Below are 21,060 nucleotides of genomic sequence, written 5' to 3'. Positions count from 1 at the left end.
CTTTTAAATCAAAATTGAAACCATTTTATTTTGGCTTAACTTTGTAAAATATGTGTATTTGTAATTCTGAATAAATGTGAGACAAGCAAGTATTACAGGTCTGAGACTAAATCCTCTGAATCATTTGGTTTCCTGGTTTGTCTTTTGGCTTACTACTCTTTCTATAACTAGAAAATCCAACTTTTGGTTAGCCTGTCATAGTTCAGGAAAGGTCAAGCTTTTGCTCAGAACTGGATGAGGCCAACAGTCTGGGAGGAAAAAGCATGTTATTATAAAATATAAATTTTCCAATAACAAATCAGGAGCTTTAAAGCTATAAAGCTTGGGGCTATAACGTACCTCCCTATAGCCTCTACCATACCAGTGAATTTTGTAATATTTCCATTCCCACACCTTCTTCAACAATCTATTTTCACTTCAGGTAAGTTTTAAGTCTTTCTTTTGCAGCACTAAAAGCTACGTGCAGTTCAAAGACATAACTGGTTAGCGAGCCTGGGCTACAGATATTTTCTTATAATACTTTGGTGTGGGCACCTTATTAATTAGTAATTCAATATTATGTATACTAATATTCATTAGTAAATGAAATCCCTTTCCTTTCAAATAAGAGTTCCTACATGTGAGAGGCATCATTACATCAACACAGTGGTTATTCCACCTGAGCTTTTCTGGTTACTTTCTTTAGATGTTAGAGTTCACTATTTGCAAATCTTTAATGCAATTCAGTCATTAAATCACATAATTCACAGAATCCCAGAAAAAAAAATAGGATGGGAGGAACCTCTGGAAGTCATCTAGTCTGGTGCTCATATGTTGTTCACTGTAAATGACAGTTCTTTGATAAACTTCCACTGACTGCAACACTAAGCACATTCCTCACCTCTTGTAAACACAAAGTAAAATGTGTTAAATGATCCCAGTGTTGATTCAAGACTATTTGCTCTGGTTTACAAATGGAATAAGAGTGAAGCTTGCCAAAGGTCTTATAATATGTGTCAGCTGACAAGATGTGTGTCAGCTGACTGTAGTTGCTGAAGCACTTGCAGTTGTGTAAGCACATCTATAACACGCACCTAGGGAGTCTGAAGATGAGCTCTTAGGCTATATATAAGCAACTTTATAGTGCTAAAAATTGATAACAGTTAAAGGTTAAGCAACTACAATTATGGTCATATAGTCCTTTATACTTTACTTAACTAATTGAATTTGGTTAATTTAACAATTTCAACACCTTGAGAGAAAAATAAAATGTGCTGTATTGTTTGGCATTGTGCTGGCACCAGAAACAGCTTATATATCCTCTGCTCCATATTAATTGGGGTATGTTTTGGATGCATCTGCTGTTAACGTTTAGGTATTTTTTTTCTGGAAAGCTCTGTTTGCTTGACTGGAACTTTAGTAAGATGTTTATGCTCACTCACAAGTGAAACCACACGAGGTTCAGAAAATTAAGTAATGTTAAAGTATTTTTATTATTAAGTTTTTGTTTTTCTGTAAAAAATACAAATTATTTCTCAGATGCAAAAGTGAGAGACAGAAATGCTCAAGTATATCTCAGATTAAAAGCATACACACTGGATTCACAAAATCGGATTGTTTTGCCCATAACTAGAAGGCTGGAGAGCAAAATCTCATTAAGACTGGTATATGGAAGTAGCTTTACAAGCCATGCATATCCATGAATAGGTTAGTTTAAGTGTCTGGGAAATAAGATGGCTTTTCAAACACCTATCTGACAGTGTTGGATTCAGAAATACAAACTAGGATGAACTCAAAACATGATACTCAGAAATAAATCTGTCTGGAAAGTGATGTTATAAAGAAATGAATCTACATTCTAGAAAGACTGATTTTTAAAAAACTGTTCTGATCTGCCCATGACTTGGCAACGTGCATTTATCCCTGGCATTCTTGTGGATTTGGATCTATGCGTGTGTTCTCACATGGCACCTCTGAAAATCTAATTTGCATAAAGTGATGTTTGCATAAGGTGTTTAAAAGATTTGTCAACAGGAGGAATATTACTGCTGAAAGAATATGCAAAAGCTTAGAATTTCATGCAATGTATTCCATAAAATCAGACATACATGATCATAAAATTAAAGCACATCTTCTCAGTGTTTATTTGCACCAGCAACTAGTAGATACAATTTTTGAAGCTTGTTTGGCTTCGTACCTTGTCCTGGTTTCAGTTAGGACAGAGTTAATTTTCCTCCTAGTAGCTGGCAGGGTGCTATGTTTTGGATTAGAATGAGAAGAGCGCTGATAACATGCTGATGTTTTAATTGTTGTAGAGCAGTGCTTACACCAAGCCAAGGACTTTTCAGCTTCTCGCTCTGTCCTGCTAGCGAGCAGGCTAGGGAAGCAGCAGGAGCTGGGAGGGGACAGACCCAGGACAGCTGACCCAAACTGGCCAAAGGGGTATTCCATACCATCTCACGTCATGCTGAACAATATATAGGGGTGGCTAGCCGGGGTGGAGGGGGGGGCAGCTGCTCGGGGATAGGCTGGGCATCGGTCAAAGGGTGGTGAGCAATTGCATTGTGCATCACTTATTTCGTACACATTATTACTATTAATACTATTATTATTATTATTGTTGTTGTTATTCTTTTCCCTGTCTTAATAAACTGTCTTTATCTCAACTCACAGACTTCACTTTCCCATTTCTCTCCCCCATCCCGGAGAGGGAGGGGGGAGGGTGAGAGAACGGCATTGTGGTGTTTGACTGCCAGCCGGGCTAAACCACAACAGTACCTATAATGTTTTTCTATATATATTATCTGCCTTTATAGGTTTCTGAACCTTCTGAATGCTATATAACTGCATACATGCATAGAAGGGAAGGGAGACAGAAATTATCCTTGATGTGTGTTGCCAGCCTTAGGTTTGTCCTTAAACCTAGTAGAAAAACAAAAAAAGACTAGTTTCTCATGATTTATATTTTGGACCACTATCTCATAGGTGTTTATCTGATAATTCATCTGAAAGAAAAAGAATAGACTTGTTGAACGAAACTCTAAGTAGTTAAACGTTGTTCTGTGTCCTATCATAAGACCACACTGGTCTTGATCAGATACTGAAAGAAACAGAATTACAGAATCACAGAATCACAGAATCACAGAATCACAGAATCACAGAATCACAGAATCGTCTAGGTTGGAAGAGACCTCCAAGATCATCTAGTCCAACCTCTGTCCTAACACTAACAAGACCTCCACTAAACCATATCACTAAGGACTACATCTAAACGTCTCTTAAAGACCTCCAGGGATGGTGACTCAACCACTTCCCTGGGCAGCCCATTCCAATGCCTAACAACCCTTTCAGTAAAGAAGTTCTTCCTAATATCCAACCTAAACCTCCCCTGGCACAACTTTAGCCCATTCCCCCTCGTCCTGCCACCAGGCACGTGGGAGAATAGACCAACCCCCACCTCCCTACAGCCTCCTTTAAGGTACCTATAGAGAGCGATGAGGTCTCCCCTGAGCCTCCTCTTCTCCAGGCTAAACAACCCCAGTTCCCTCAGCCGCTCCTCGTAAGACTTGTTCTCCAGACCCCACACCAGCTTCGTTGCCCTTCTCTGGACTCTCTCGAGCACCTCCATGTCCTTCTTGTAGCGAGGGGCCCAAAACTGAACACAGTACTCGAGGTGCAGCCTTACCAGAGCCGAGTACAGGGGGACAATCACCTCCCTAGACCTGCTGGCCACGCTGCTTCTTATACAAGCCAGGATGCTGTTGGCCTTCTTGGCCACCTGAGCACACTGCTGGCTCATATTCAGCTGACTCTCAACCAGTACTCCCAGGTCCTTCTTGGCCAGGCAGCTTTCCAACCACTCATCTCCCAGCCTGTAGCGCTGCTTGGGGTTGTTGCGCCCCAGGTGCAGGACCCGGCACTTGGCCTTGTTAAACTTCATACAGTTGGCCTCAGCCCATCGGTCCAGCCTATCCAGATCCTCCTGCAGAGCCTTCTTTCCCTCGAGCAGATCGACACACGCACCTAACTTGGTGTCATCTGCAAACTTACTGAGGGTGCACTCGATCCCCTCGTCCAGGTCATTGATAAAGATATTAAAGAGGACCGTCCCCAGCACTGAGCCCTGGGGGACTCCACTAGTAACCGGCCTCCAACTGGATTTGACTCCATTCACCACAACTCTTTGGGCCCGGCCATCCAGCCAGTTTTTAACCCAACGAAGCGTACGCCAGTCCAAGCCAAGAGCAGCCAGTTTCTTGAGGAGAATGTTGTGGGAAACGGTGTCAAAAGCCTTACTGAAGTCAAGGTAGATCACATCCACAGCCTTCCCCTCATCCACCAGGCGCGTCACTTGGTCATAGAAGGAGATCAGGTTCGTCAAGCAGGACCTGCCTTTCATAAACCCATGCTGACTGGGCCTGATCGCCTGGTTGCCCTGTAAGTGCCGCGTGATGACATTCAAGATAATCTGCTCCATGAGCTTCCCTGGCACTGAGGTCAAACTAACAGGGCTATAGTTCCCCGGGTCTACCCTCCGGCCCTTCTTGTAGATGGGCGTCACATTTGCTAGCAGCCAGTCGACTGGGACCTCTCCTGATAGCCAGGACTGCCAATAAATGATGGAAAGCGGCTTGGCCAGCTCCTCCGCCAGTTCTCTCAGTACCCTCGGGTGGATCCCATCCGGCCCCATCGACTTGCGTACATCCAAGTGCTGTAGCAGGTCGCCAACCATTTCCTTGTGGATAGTGAGGGCCACATCCTGCTCCCCATCCCCTTCCACCAGCTCAGGGTACCGGGTATCCAGAGAACAACTGGTCTTGCCACTAAAGACTGAGGCAAAGAAGGCATGAGTACCTCAGCCTTTTCCTCATCTTTTGTAACTAAGTTTCCCCCCACATCCAGTAAAGGATGGAGATTCTCCTTAGTCCTCCTTTTTGTGTTGATGTATTTGTAAAAACTTTTTTTATCTTTAATGGCAGTAGCCAGATTGAGCTCCAGATGAGCTTTGGCCTTTCTAATTTTATCCCTGCACAGCCTCGCAACATCCTTATAGTCCTCTTGAGTAGCCCGCCCTCTTTTCCAAAGATTATAAACCCTCCTTTTTCTCCTAAGCTCGAGCCACAACTCTCTGTTCAGCCAGGCCGGTCTAGTTCCGCGCCGGCTCGTCTTTGGGCACGTGGGGACAGACCGCTCCTGAGCCATTAAGATTTCCTTCTTGAAGAGTGCCCAGCCTTCCTGGACTCCTCTGCCCTTCAGAACCTCCTCCCAAGGGACTCGGCCAACCAGCGTCCTGAGCAGCTCAAAGTCAGCCCTCCGGAAGTCCAAGACAGCGGTTTTACTGGTCCCCTTCCTGACTTCGCCAAGAATAGAGAACTGAACCATTTCGTGGTCACTCTGCCCAAGACAGCTCTCGACCACCACATCTCCCACCAGTCCGTCATTGTTTGTGAACAGAAGGTCTAGCAGGGCACCTCCCCTGGTAGGCTCTCTAACCAGCTGCATCAGGAAGCTATCTTCCACGCTCTCCAGAAACCTCTTAGACTGCTTTCTCTGGGCTGTGTTGTGCTTCCAGGATATGTCTAGGAAGTTGAAGTCCCCCACAAGAACAAGCGCTGACGATTTCGCGGCTTCTGCCAGCTGCCTGTAGAACTCCTCATCTATCTCCTCATCCTGGTTCGGCGGTCTATAACAGACCCCCACCAGGATGCTTGCCTTGTTGGCCTTCCCTCTGATCCTAACCCAAAGAGACTCAAACATAGATGTAAGAATTCATTTATATAGTTATTAATTCAAAGTTAGAATATGAATTCAAAAATTGACACAGGCTGTTACTATGAAGATACCCAGCATTCAAAGTATGCTGTTTTTATTCTGAATCAGTTGTGAATGCATAGCACACAAACAAAATTCAGAAGAACAAAAGAGTCAAAATCATTGTAAATTAAACCTATTTTTCATTAACTTTGTCGTGCATAGATTCAGGTAGTTCTGAATATGGCAGTCATTGTATTCCATTCAAAAAATAATAATGCAAAAAATTTCCATGACTTCAATAGGGTCCCTGTTGTATTAGTAAGTGATCTTTCCAGTGGCCAAAATAATATCTGTAAATTCCCATGAATTTTAACCCAAAACGTGGCAGCCTAGCATGATTAAAAGCTTTAAATTCTCAGAGAGCAACATGATTAAAGCAGAACTGTAGTCTTGAGTGGCACCTCACTGGTTTCATTTCCCAGTATTGTTATTTTCCAAGGTAATATTTGATTTACAAGAAAAATGCTTTTAAGTCACACAGTAAGTCCTACAATGTATCCACAAGTATAAAATCCTCAAATTGCCTTCATTTGTCAAATGCTAAAGCCCTACCTGAGATTATTCAGCGGCAGAGTAGGAATCTAATGATGGCAGCAGGAAGGAGGGAGGCTAGATTTATAGAGGTTTTAGAGGCTATACTTCTCTCCTTGCTTGTCCCCTTCCTGACTCCCTTTAATTCAGTACTTTGACCACAGCAATTCAGTTAAGCTTCATTATATGGCACAGATGGCTCATAAGTCCAGTCACCCTGATTTTATTGAAAACTGTCTCGTGATAGTAATTTGAACTGACTTTAAATTCCAAATTATTAGAGAAGATGATGAAATACCAAGCTTCAACTTTAACCCATCTTTCACCTTGTGCTACAACTTCTTGCCCAAACTATTATGTTCTGCCTTTGCTTACGCTATAGTTATTTTCGTTTTGATATTTTTGGATGTGTACAGCTAAAGATCAAATACAGAGAATGAAGGTTTTTATTTATTTTTATTTTTTGAAAAGAAATAACAATGGACACTGTCTGGATTAGGAATAAATGTGAATGATACATTATGAGTAGGTGATCACCCATGCTAATGTCCTCTATTTTTGCTTATCTAATACAAATCCAAGTTATCAGATATTGTCATTAAGAAAACTTTGGTGGTCTTATTTGGGCTTTGATCATGAAACTGTCACAGTGCATATCAGGGTATCATTTAAATCAGTGCTATGCAACAGCTGCAGACAGCTAGATGCAAAGACCTGATTTTCCTGGATAAACCAAGTATTGTTTGTAATAGTTAACTTCATTTTGTAAAGAAACTCTCTCAAGTACAGTCAAGGTTTTGTCTACCATTTGCTTGGAGAGTCTGGATCAGATCCTTAAATCAGAGCCAAATGTGAATAAAAGCAGTAAATTCTTGGGCCATAAATCCTCAGTGATCTCCATTACTCAAAGACGAGACCTGCTGGAACATCTTCATAACGTTCTTTTTCCTTCCTTCTCTTCATGTGCAACATATTGCAGTAATCAATTAACATGATAGAATATTCCTGCTCTGGGACCTTCTTGTAACTCCCATATGGTCAGAATTCCGTCTTAATAGCTCCTTTTTTTTTTTTTTTTTTTTTTTTTTTACTCATAGAAAATGAACTCATTCTGTGCGTTAGTGATGATGGAAAAATAAACCCAAGTTTTCAGAGGGGACTGGATATTTTCAGTCCATTGGTATTGGGTTTAAAAATTTTGGAGGAGCCTGGTAGTCAGAAAGGAACGAGCATAATTTCCCTGAAAGCAGTCCCATTTAAACCATCAAACAGGGAAAGCAGAAATGGAGGCACACAGTTTGATTATTTACATTTGTAAGCATGGAACTTATTGTTCCTCTTTAGAACAAGCATATAGGCAAAATTCTTGATCTCTTGATTTTTTTTAAATGATTTATCACTGTCCATTTTTTTTTTTCATTTCATTTGTTTGCTTTTATAACTCAAAATACTTTGATTCAACTGTAACAAAGCAGAAAATTCTGTTGTATTGTGTGAGTAATACCAAGTAGAACTTGGCTAATGTAAAGAAAGAACAGTTGCTGGCCTAGTGTCTCTTTCTGCTATTAGCTGCTCTTTGGTGGGGTTTAGATGTGTTGAAAAAAGTCATAATTTGAAGCTTGATGAAGTGCCCTCACAATACTTGAAAAATTTGAAGCAACCAAGGAATTCCCAGATGTCCACCACTCTGCAACCAATAACACCAAAACTCTCTAATCTCACTCCAGGAAAATTCTCCTTTGACAATTCTATTAGTTTTATAATAAAATTTATGACAGACAAGAAAACTCCCATTTTATTTTTTTTTAAAAAGTATGGTATTAAATTAACATTCACATGCTTTATTTTTTCATATACCTGACAAGAAAATATGATGCAATTCATAGTGTTCTTTTGAAACAAACATGGGGGAAGTGGAGAAATTGCTTGGTCCACGTCTGTTCCAGCAGAGGGTAGCAGTACACCACCACACTCCCATAGTAAAAGAAAAGTTTCACAGTAATATTTGTGGCTTGTGTCTTCAAAGGAAGAATACACTATGCAGATGAGTATGTTTTGGAGATGAGATGGGAATTGGGTAGTGTAATTCCCAAATCACTTCAGTGACCTTACTCAATCCGCTTAATCTCCATCTCTCTTTCATCTAAAATATTTCTTCCATAATTACCACCAGTTGATGACTGCAGACCATAGTACTCCTGAGTATAATCATCTGTGAGAATGAACACTAGGTTAGCTGAAAACAGGGTTCTCTACTGATTAACTAGTAACACCAGCGCTATTAACTTCATCAATAACAGCAACTTGTTTACTTTACTTGGTAACTTGGTGTTGTGGTTTAGCCCGGCTGGCAGTCAAACACCACACAGCCGTTCGCTCACCCTCCCCCCTCCCTCTCCGGGATGGGGGAGAGAAACGGGAAAGTGAAGCCTGTGAGTTGAGATAAAGACAGTTTATTAAGACAGGGAAAAGAATAACAACAATAATAATAATAATAATAGTATTACTACTAATAATGTGTACGAAATAAGTGATGCACAATGCAATTGCTCACCACCCGTTGACCGATGCCCAGCCTATCCCCGAGCAGCCGGCCCCCCCTCCACCCCGGCTAGCCACCCCTATATATTGTTCAGCATGACGTCAGATGGTATGGAATACCCCTTTGGCCAGTTTGGGTCAGCTGTCCTGGGTCTGTCCCCTCCCAGCTTCTGCTGCATCCCTAGCCTGCTCGCTAGCAGGACAGAGAGAGGCTGAAAAGTCCTTGGCTTGGTGTAAGCACTGCTCTACAACAATTAAAACATCAGCATGTTATCAGCGCTCTTCTCATTCTAATCCAAAACATAGCACCCTGCCAGCTACTAGGAGGAAAATTAACTCTGTCCTAACTGAAACCAGGACACTTGGTTAAACTCTAGAGGATGAAATGAGCCACACTGTGGTAGGGTGAGCTACATTTGCAATTCCATGGTACTATGCTAGATTCCTTTTCCTGAGTCAGGTTTTGCTACTGTGGTGGCAGAGTATTCTTCAAAATTTGAAATTCTTTGCTGTCTTTTCAGTAGAGAGTGGATTTCTCTGGTACTTTCTGGGACTTCTCTTATTCTTAGTATTTATTTATTTATTTATTTAAAGTAGAAACCAAATAGGCAATTATACATAGACCAGCAAAAGATGCAGGGTGGGTTTTACCCTTTGCAATTCTTTTACAACCTAGTTGAAAGAATAAGTAGTAATTCGTACATCCTATTTTAAGTTAGTCCAGTGGATGTATTTTAACACATTGTCAGATTTTAGACCTTCCAGATTCAAGGCTTTATATTTTTTTGGATGTGAAGAAATGTTTCAGTGAAAGAAGCAAGCAGTGCATAACAGGAAGCCTAGTCTTTCATTATGCAAAAAATGAAAAATTATTTGTATACAGAGCGTGATTTATTTAATGTGCTTTTATTTTCCCTTAAGAATTTAAACCAAAGGATTATGAGGTCAAGAAGAACTTGAAGAACAAAAGCCATTCATGATCAAGCTCTCAGTATAGACTTACATAAATAAAAACATTTGAATAACATTTTTATAATAGTAATCTAAGTAGCTTATGTTAACTTCTCTAGTAACCAAAGCCAAACATAATTTTCATTCATTCTTTCAGAAGACATTATTCAAAATACCTACAATATGGAGGCAGTGTTCTGGAACAGCTTTCTATTAAGAGAAAAGAAGCTGGAAATGATGCCAGGAATTTTAGGTAAGGGAGGAGACGTTGCCTCTGAAAAATAAATGAGTTCTTCAAAGAATTATTGTAATTGAATCATTGTCACTCAGAACCATTGTCAATAATAAATCCTTACTACTACTTTAGTAGGTTTCAAAGAGTTTAAGATCTATAACAGCATCCCATTTGTCATAAAGAGATCTAGAGTGCAATCCTTGAAGTTAGATTCTTGAATAACTAGTTGTGGAACTAGTAGATGCTAGGTACCTAAGTATATTTGAGGAAGTAGAACTTGTGCCCATTTACCTGTTCGGCAGTTGTAAGAGCCAAGAATTGGGTTCAGTTCTTCCGCAGCATTTTATATTGATTAGTCTCTCATTGAAAAGTCTTTGGAAAGCCTCTAGAAACCTTCAACAGTACCAACCACAAAAAATCCAGAAGGTGCTATAGTTGCAATGGGGAGATTTTGTGTAAGGGAGGACAGGACAAAAATCACATCAGCCTAGAAACACTAGTGCTTCCAGATGCTCAATTTTCAATGATTCATTTTTCTTTTTTAATGAGATCTCCAGTTACCAGGTGAAAAAGCTTTCCAAAATCTGGGAATATTTCAGCTGTGTTTTCTAACCTGTAAGTAGCTTTCTCCATAATTTCTTATAACATATTTTCCCCAGCTATTCCTACAGGAGGTGATGTGTTTTTTAGCAGAGTTTGCAAGTAATTAACTAGCATAAAGTGATGAGAAAAAAAAAAAAAAAAGGCCAGGGTGATCAGAAGCTCTAAAACATCACTTGGTTATCACTGGGACTATTTTATGTATCAGTTTAGAGGGAATATATTTTCTACAGCTAGAGAAACAACTGTCCTTAAAACACCTCCCACCTTTTGGCTACTGCTGAAAGGGCTAAGGATGAAAATGCATTAGTCACTGAGTTTTCTGCTAGCAAAGAGAGCTCATTTCCCCTGAGAGTGGGAAGCTGTTGGAGATAGATGAGCCATACTCAATACTCCTTTACTTCCCAGCTGCATATATGAGACTACAGCAAGCCCCAATAAATGGGAAACATTTGTGGAGTTCACTGGGAGAAATGTCTTCTGGCTATTGGCATCCTTCAAACATCTGATAGGACAAGAGCCAAAACTCAAAAATATATTTAGGCAAGCATGTTAGTCAAGCTGGAAACAAATTTGCTCTCCATACTGATTTCACACCACAGGATTAATAGGTTTTATTAGGCCACAGTTCCAGCTCTGTCATTCACATTAAATCATTGGGTGAATGTTCTGGAGGACAATCTACATATGATGACTGCCTCCTGTCAGGAGGTATCTCCTGGGGACACAAGCGGCACAGATTATCCCTACAACTGTATGTCCACTGGCAGTTGAGCACTTTTAGACACTTTCTTAATTCCCTGTTTTGGGGAGAGAGTTGCATAGAAGAGATGAAGGTAGCTGCTACATGAAATGTTTTGCATGAGAGAAGTGAAAAAGAGTGGATAACATTTGCAAGATGCAATAGTAGTGGGAGGATATGTTTATATCTATATGTGCTGTGAGAAAGGTAGAGTGGCCTTTGAGGGAGTTTTGAATCCCTTTGAACAAAGATTGCAGTGTTGATATTCTAGAATGGCCCACCTACGCTTTTGAATCCTTCCCTAATGGCTAAATGAAAGCCTTGTAGTAAAATGTGATTTGAGAATAAGCTGGACTATAAAACAGAAAGGAATTATTTAGAACTCTGGTTTTAATAGAATAAAATATCTGGTAAAGATGGAGAGTTTCGTGAGGAGGATCAGCTTCTCTCAGAGTAGAATAGATTTAAAATCTGTTTCACTGATACAACTCTGAAAATCCACGATTGAAAACTCTAGCCTTGAGAAGTTACAATACATCATAAGAAAAAGGTGAGTCAACATATAATGTTTCAATTATAGGGTTCTCAAGAGTACACAGACGGTGTAATAAGTAAGGTCATGGTCTTTCCATCAGCAGTATCCCTGCTATTTCTGCAGTTGCTATGAATGGGAAACAATAATACTTATGATTGTGAAAAGACCAAAGTTCAGAGCAGATCGATCTAATGTTCTGAGAGGTAAACAGATAAAGATTTGTTATGTAATGAGTGGCTATGGTTTATCTCCCAGGTTTATCTCTGTGTGATCATTGCCCAGACCAATGGGGGTGATCAATATATGCAACACTAGGTAACAACATTTAAAATATCTTCCCCCTCTCCAAGCACATTATTATTTCAAACAAGTGTCTTTTAAACCCAGAATTGTATTTATTTATATTTAATTCTAGACTGGTTTATGAAAGATCAACAAATTGGATTGGTTCCCAGTATGAGCACCCACCAAACTTGCTAGATTATGCCCAGAACTGGGACTCTGTGGAGCCGAGCTATTCCTAGCTTTGTCACCATGTAGCTGTACTCTATGCACATTTAGGCTATTTTCCCACATCTGTATTGCGTTTTCCCAGCTTTTTTTTCCCCACTTTGCTTTGTCCATTTAGACAAAGCTCCAACAGACGTGCACTATCTCATCTTTCTCTGCTGTTGTGACTTCGGCCTGAACACTAGTGTTCAGAGTCCCAGTAGGCTATTTCGTTTAGGAAAGAAAAAATATTGTAAGTTCAGGTACTTCTTTGATTTCTTTAGCTCAAATGCATCCTTTATTAATGACATGCTGACCTACACAATATAATAACCAATGTTACACATATTAGTGATATAATAGAGATCTTTATGACACAAAGCTTATTCAGGAGTGGGAAGATTGTGCTCCAATGGAATAGGAATGTAACTTTCAAGGACCCTAAAATAAAAGGAGCTCCTAAAGAAGAAATGTGAACAATTAGAATGGTAGGAACAGACTGAGAAAAGAAGTGATAGAGAGTGTTCATTTTCCATTGCTATCTCAGTCACCTTTATTTCCTAAGCACTGAGAAATTCCAAAAAGAAAATCACTGATAACAGAGGAGTGAAAACACCAACATTAAAGGAACACAAGTTCAATCCAGATGAAAGTAACTCATCAAGGAATGCTGCATTGGTGGTTTATTCAATCAGTTTAAATCTATCTTTCTTTAGGGGTAATTCTCTTCAAGCAGGAGAGATGCATAATGTCAATGACCATTCATCCAACATAATGATATATTTTATCTTTTGCTGAACTCTTTCTGCATCTCTTAAACTCAAACAATGTACTAGCAAATTGTTTGAAGTGGAATCCATACTTGTTAGTGCTTTCACAGACAGCTTCTGGAACACAACTGCTCCATTTCTTTAGTGGACATAACACATGGAGAAACTACTCACAGAAAGCTTGTAGTCAGTAATGCAACAACTTCAAGGAAAACCCAAAACTCTCATTACTATTCGGTCATATTCAAAACTGTAAATATAATACAAACAGAAATTTCAGACTCCATGTGTCTAGCAAATGTAGTTGGCCCATAACTTTAGGGTATTTTTAATGGGTTCAGATACAACATCTATCACTCAGGTGCGTCACTGAAAACATACATCTGATATACATTACTACTAAAAGAGCCTTAGCTTTCCATTTTCTGATCTTGTCTTAAAATTCCTAAATTTAATGTTGTAATCGCTTTTTATTTTTTTTTCTTTGCACTTTAATATTTTATCTTCATTTAAAATGCAGTGAAATGAGTCACTGTGATTTATACAGTAAGCTAATAGTATTGTCAGACCCATTTGGTGTCCTCTTACCTCTAAGGCTCTTCTCTAGTAAATTATCAAATGAGAGTACATTTAATCACCTATTTAAAGCTAGCAGTGTATTCTGAGAGTTAATTACTATTATATCGTAATTCAGACCAGATTAAAAAAATAACATTTTGTAATCATTGATCTTTTATACCCCCCAAATCCAAAATATTCTTAATTATGCATAGAGCTAGACATGGCTAATGCAACTATTTGGCACTATCAGGTCTTGCAGCAATAATGCTACTCTTCCCCTGCCTTGCCTGCTGCAGAAGGGAAGCAAGCTCTTTCATTCTGTGAAAAATACACATCAAAACCCGGAGAAAACCAATAGAGATGGTGTTGTCCAACTTTATCTACCTGTCATTAAGATTTTTGAAATGAGACAAAAAAGTTGAATTTCTTTTGACATATTCTAAATCATTACTGATTTGCTGACACTCACATGGTTGCTTTGGTGGCAACAGAGGAAAATTTTCAAAGTGGTTGTCAGACAAGAGGAAGATGCATTTGTGAGTGGAAGAGAAAGGGTAAAATAGATTTACAGAATTTACAGAAAGTTGCTTTATTTTTATTTTTATTTTTATTTATTTTTTCTTAGTATATGTTTGTTTATTTTAGAAATCTCACATGCATGAAATAAATGGAAGAGGCATATTCATGCATACACACATAAAATTTCACTTTTATATTTCAGTTCCAGGGATACCTTCTTCACCACAGGGGTGCTAATTTTATCTGAATTATGGCTATAGAAATAACCTACATATTTAAGCATTGAAAACAGAGGTAGCAACACATTCACACAATAGTCTATTTTCTATTTGAATCAAAAATATAAGTGCTTCCCCTTTAAAGGAGACCTTGTTATCTTGATAAAGAAAACTAATGAGGTGGCCTTTCTAGGGCTAGTCACATAATAGCCATGGTGACAAGGACCTCTATCAAGAAATAAAGCAGAAGATAAATGAGATTTTTCTAATATCCATTTCACCCATTGTTCACAAGTGTCACACGATACCGCTCCTATTTATCATGAGACAGTAGATACTGGGCACAATTTTGTAAAGGAAGTCTAAATTGCAGCATTGTGTTATTAACGACCTTTAAATCTCTTTACCCCTTCCTGTTCTTTTTCTAACTTCAAATTTTATTTATTTATTTAGTGGACCTGAAAGAAATTACATTGGATGTCCATACAACATTTTACAGTGAAATGCCAGTTTCTGTCCTCTGGCCTGAATACTTGTTCCATCTATCACAAGAAAGAGGCTATTAGGCTTAGAGCTCTTTTTCTTGGCTTTTCAGCTTTCTTTCTTTTATAAGTTATTTTTAATAAAACGGTCAAATTCTGATGTGCTTTTCAGTTTGACCTGGTATTCTGTAAAGAAATCTTCCTCACACTGTACACTCCCAACCAGAATGTACATGGAAAGCCATCCTGCTTCAGAGACATTTTTGTGAAGACAGGGAATCGGGCCTATCACTCTAAGTGTCCCCAGTGGGTTCCGATTTTCAGCTTAGAAGTATCTGGACTTCATAGGTAGGCTTGAATCTAGTTTGCAACAAAGACACTTAGAAAAGGCATTATCTACCACATTGACCTGAAGTAATGAGGGGCTGAACTCTACTTCTCAGGATTTATCTTTCAGACACTGGTCTCATGGTACTAGTTTCCTATGGTGTTCAGAGCCTGTAAGTCTCTGTTTCTCCACTACTCCTGTATGATATGGTAATGTACAGTGGTTCCCAGGGGAGACAGTTAAAGTAAATCTTATTTTTCCCCACACTAAAACATCTTATTTCACAGAGTCACTGAAGCATAGGATGGTTGAGGCTGGAAGGGACTGCTGAAGATTATCTCATCCAAACTTCCTGTTCAAAGCATGGTCACCTACAGCAGTTGCTCGGGACCATATCCATTTGGGGTCTGACTATCTGTAAGGATGGAGACACCACAACTCTCTGGGCAGCCTGTTCCAGTGTTCTGTGACATTCACTGTAAAAAAAAAAAATAAAAAAATTCTTATCCTTAAACTGAATTTCCCATATTTCAGCTTGTGCCCATTGACTCTTCTCTTGTCACTGGGTAGAACAGAGAAGCGCATAGCTCCCTCTTAACGGCTTTCCATCAGGTATTTATAAACATTGATGAGATTCTTATGAACCTTCTCTCCAGGCTGAACAGTCCCAGCTTTCTCCTCATATGAGAGATTATCCAGTCACTTAATCATCTTCATGATCTATTGTTGGGTTCACACCAGTATACCCATGTCTGCCTTGTACTGGGGAGGGCAGAGCTGGGCAGTGCTCTGGCTAATGCAGGAAACCATTGGAGTTGCTTCTTGACATTGGAGTTGCTACTTGACATTGATTCTTGGATAGTAGAAGGGGATTATGCAAAGGAGTCTTTGACTACTATGGCAGTTGAAACTGAAAACCTTTGATGGATCATGTGCACAGGAAATGCTATTGACAATATAGTCTAATTCACACCTTCCTCTAGTAAGAACATTCATAAAATATTTTATGAGCATAGATAGAACCATCTGAAGTTCCTGGACAAGATCCAGTGTTATGTTTATACGTCCTCTAAGATCTAAGCATTCAAAGAAAAGTGTAGCCTTCCACACAAGGCAAGTATAGAATATTTAAACTGTTATATGTTAAGAAATATGAACAGCCTGAAACAGTGAACTGGAAAACTGAATGTCACAATCTTTAATTAATCTCTTGAAGTGAAAAATTTATCTTGATACATCAATGTCAATGATAGTATTTTATCACTGATCATTTTGGTGGATGGAATGGGGCTTCGTAATAGTAATGAAACTCACTGTGTGTCAAAGGAAGAGTAGTCCCAGTGAATGAAATGTTGAGAAAAAGAAATTCAGAAGCAAGGAAGGTAGAAAGAAAGGGATGATGAGAAGTAAGAGGAACCAAACAAAAAAGATTTGTCTAGTGTGTAATGTAGTAATGGCAGTTAAACTGTCAATTACTACATTATGCCAGATTTGCCCCTTGATCTCTGTGTAGAGGGTGATAATGAAAGGAAAGTGCAGTGCAGAACAGGGAGTATTTATGTCCCAGTATGTTGAACCAGTTTCAACATTCAATTAATTCTTCTCTTCAGAATTGGCGTACTTTGCCTCTGGGACTTTTCCAAACCTCTGACACCTTGCAGCAAGTACTGTCTATCCTTCTGGGGCAACTAAATGCCTGGAAAAACTGAAGGAAAAAAGTGTTGCTATTTCATAGGATGAAAGGGTATGTACAATCTGTGCAGCTTTACTGCTATATGGTTATCTTTGGGGTGTCAGGCAGGCCAGCCAACTATCAGCAAACTATTTTCCACATAATTTGAGAGGAAGGGAAAAATTCTAGCCATGGATATTGGCATAGATCATCTCTCTCATAAAAACTGCCACTGAATCTTTAATGTCCAGGGAGAACACCTGGAAAAGCCTGTGCTCAAGTCACTGACTTGCAAATTGGATCCCTGATCTAGCTATCGTGGTTGATTTGTGTGTCTCTATTTCCCTAGAATGGGAATTAAAGATTTCTGTTTCCCACTTCTACTATGTTACCTGTTTTAAGATGTAAGCTCTTGGCATTTAAAGGAGGAAAATATTTTGCCTAAGTAAAACATAGATAATAACAGTAATAGCTGTCCCTCAAGCAATGTTTTTCATCTGCAGATCTTAATATATTGTGCAAAGTATCATTATTCTGATTTTGTAAAAGCAGAAATTGAGGCACAGGTAGGGAAAATTACATGCCCAGGGTCATGATAGGAACATCAGTCTGATTTTCCAAGTCTCATATTTCTGTGCTTTGTCCCACAATGATGCCTTTCTGGGACACATGGAGTAATAGTGATGATAATGAGCACACAGATATCTCCCTTGAAAGGTCTGATCACATACCTGCCTTCATGGAACTCAATTTATATGCCTTGGAATGATGAAGGGCTGAGTCAATATGGCATTAATGTAGTATCCTGATGGCTGTTAGCTTCAAAGACATTTTATCCCATTTTTCTGGAGAAACAAGACTTTGAAAGGAGAGCAGTCATGATAGAGGTAAGTGACATCTTTTAAATTATGATCAAAGCTGAAATGCACTGTAAAGTTACCAAGAGACCTATATATTGGTTTACAGACTACACTTAATAAATCTATTGTTTCATATATGGTATTTCTAACCTGTGAGCTAGTGTGTTAGGTCAAGAGGAGAGGAATTGGCTTATTTTTCCTCTGGGGACATGAAATGTAACACAGGACAATGATACAGTCCAGTTGCAAATTCTTGCTTCTGATCTTGACTTACAGGAGGTCATAAGTAAGTCAACAAGAGTGCGATTCAGAAGTACCTTTTAGGTCTGGGCCTCCATAGCTTCTTTGTGCCTCTGTTAAAGATACATTTAATTTCATTTATTTCATTTCAAAAAATGAAGTAATAACATTTATTTCCCTACCTAATGGGCTTTCTGTGAGAATAAATGCAGTATAGGTTTCATAGAAACTCAAACTCTAATGAACTGGAGACAATGAAACATAGAAGTGAGTGGGACATCTCTTTTCTCTGAGTTGGGACCACCTTCACTTTACATGTTTCATGGTAGATACTTGTCTAATCTGGTGGAGGGTCTACCCCCTTCCTTGCTAACCTGTTCCAATGTTTTGCTGCTTTCAATGTCTAATATGAATCTTGTTGTAAGATTCTTGTTGTAATCTAGTGTAAGCCTGTGATAACTCGTTGTGTCCTTTGCATTAGCAGGAAAAATGTTACTCCTCTTCTGTTTCAAATATTTAGGCTAAATAAACCCAGATCTCATAAACTGTCCTCACAGGTCAAACTTTTTAAAAAAATTTATTACCATTCTTTGGGATCTTTCCAGATCTAAAACTCGCCAAAGAACCACAACTTTTTGAGGTATTATACTGTCCTTTGGTGTGCTTTCTGTCCCTCTGGGATTTGAGATGTCTGCAGTTTTAGTGAATGTAATCTTTAGTACCTTGTTGAGGTTTCAGTGGAGACTCTCAGAATCTGTAAGAGCTGAACTTCCTGGAAACTCTGCTTGCTACCTCCTTATTTGATAACAAACCACTGTTGATGAATTACTCAGACAGTTTTGCACTTTCTCTCTTCCGATTTTCCTTGTGAGAACATCTTGAAAGACAATGTCAAAAACTGCAAAAAAAATCATTTGTACTAAAAAGTCAAATGGACTGTTTTCAGATGCTTCCCTTCTGCCCCAAGACCTTCCCACTCCAATATAAATATATTTTATAGGGCAGTATGTATATATTTTTTCACACAAATTGTGTTTGGTAAAATTAGTTTGACATTTTAAATTACCTAGATAGGTGTGTTTGCATTAAATAGTTCCTAAAATATAGCAATGTCTGAAATATTGTAGGTGTTGTCTTCAACAGCTGAGTCTTGTAGCTCCTTCAAAGTGTTCAGGAGGAGAAAAAGAAATAAGGAAGGGTGAGATCAGAGTGAGAGCAGCAAGAGGATTTACCATTGACCTGTGATAAAGTGGGTAGGGAAAATGATGATGAAAAGCACATCTGGAGCCAATTTAGGAGAAGAAATTAGAAGTTGCTTAGTTTTCCTGAAAAACATTATATGAAAGATAGTGAGCAACAAAGAATATGCTAAAAGGACTGTGATCACCAGTAATGAAGTAAGTCTGAAAAGCTATGGTTGGTGACTATGTGAAGTATGTGGAGTTCCAGGTACTGTCTAAACCTTGTGAATCACAATTCCATAGGAGCAAGAACAATTCCATGTGCAGAATATGTCTCTTTGAGTTTGCTTCCTTTAACAAATGTATCATATAAAACATCTGAACACTTATGGTGCAAAGCAAGCATTCTACTGCATATACCTTTAATTCAGGGGAGTGTTGAACGCAAAATACATAACAAAAGTTAATAATATTATTGGATATGTGGCTGGGAGACTTTCAAATATTATGTTAGATGTGATGTAACAGACATATGGAATAGAAGAGTGGTTTAAATCTCATTTCCAAATAAATCTTCCCAGGGAAAAAAATCGTCAACTAAAGTTTTTTTGCAACCTTGACAAAGACTGTTTGGAAGGCCTCCTCCCTGTCATAATTAAAAATACAAAATGTCATGAGTTGAAAATTATATTAGCCATTAAAAACAAATCAAGATATTTAGGTATTATGTTTTGTTACCCAGTGAGACTTTCATAACTTTCATGCCAATCACCAAGAGATAACACAAAAAAGCAATATTTGCTCCTAGACAATACAATTTTTAGTAGTTTATGGCTAATTATAAAATAAAAAGTTGCCTTTTGTAGCACCATTGAAATATATTTATCATAACAATGTCAGAGGAACCAATTTCTGAAAATCCTGTTTGTTATTTGTATGTCTTGAATTATAAAGCATGCTAGCTAACCATTTCAGACCACCCTTAGGTTGCACAGACTTCTGAGCACAGAAGAAATATTGCTATGATTTACATGTGCAATATGGCTTGAAGAGATCTCTTAGCAGGGCAAACAAGCCTCAGGCTACCATGGTGGGGCTGTTATGGCATCCAAATAATCATTGTAAAGCTACCTCTTTTGTATCTGTGCTATATGGTGGTCTACACTAAGAGCACTGTGTGATTTCTGTTGCAATCACAAGGTAGATGGGAGTTAACAGTCTTTCAGGGTGTACTGTTGGTGACATAAAGCACTGTACATTGATATTTCATTGATATTTCAAGGTGAAGAAACACTTCTAGAAGGCTGTCTGGAGAATATTTACTGTTGTCGGCATGCGATACTTGTACTGATGGGTGATTCACTGGGATTTATACTGATGATCAGAACTGAGAACTGCACCAACAGGAGGTAACAAGGCAAAGCTCCCTGTCTACTGTGCCACATCCTCACTCTTACAGCTCTCTAGAGCTTAGTGCAGGACTTATTTACGTGCACTCAGTTGATTAAACATTTATGCACAAGAGGGAAAAAATGAAAACAGCATTCAGATGGAATTTTGTTTGAGATCATCATGTGAGGTATATTGAGACATATTGCAAGATGCCTATAAGAATGCAATAAGACAAAAAGCTCTTTCTACACAGAGTTTGGCATCGATTGCATTTTCCAAACTGTTAAAAGAAAATAATATAATAATAAAGACATAAACAAGCAACACTGCTAATTCTCAAGGTTTTTTATCAAGTCTTGCAATATTTATTTATTTATTTATTTTTCCCTAGCTTAATGACTTATGTGACTTGAAAAGAAT

This window comes from Cygnus olor, chromosome 1, assembly GCF_009769625.2.
Source record: "Cygnus olor isolate bCygOlo1 chromosome 1, bCygOlo1.pri.v2, whole genome shotgun sequence".
NCBI lineage: Eukaryota > Metazoa > Chordata > Aves > Anseriformes > Anatidae > Cygnus > Cygnus olor.
The sequence above is the reverse complement of the archived record's forward strand: the minus strand, read 5'-3'. Positions refer to the sequence as shown.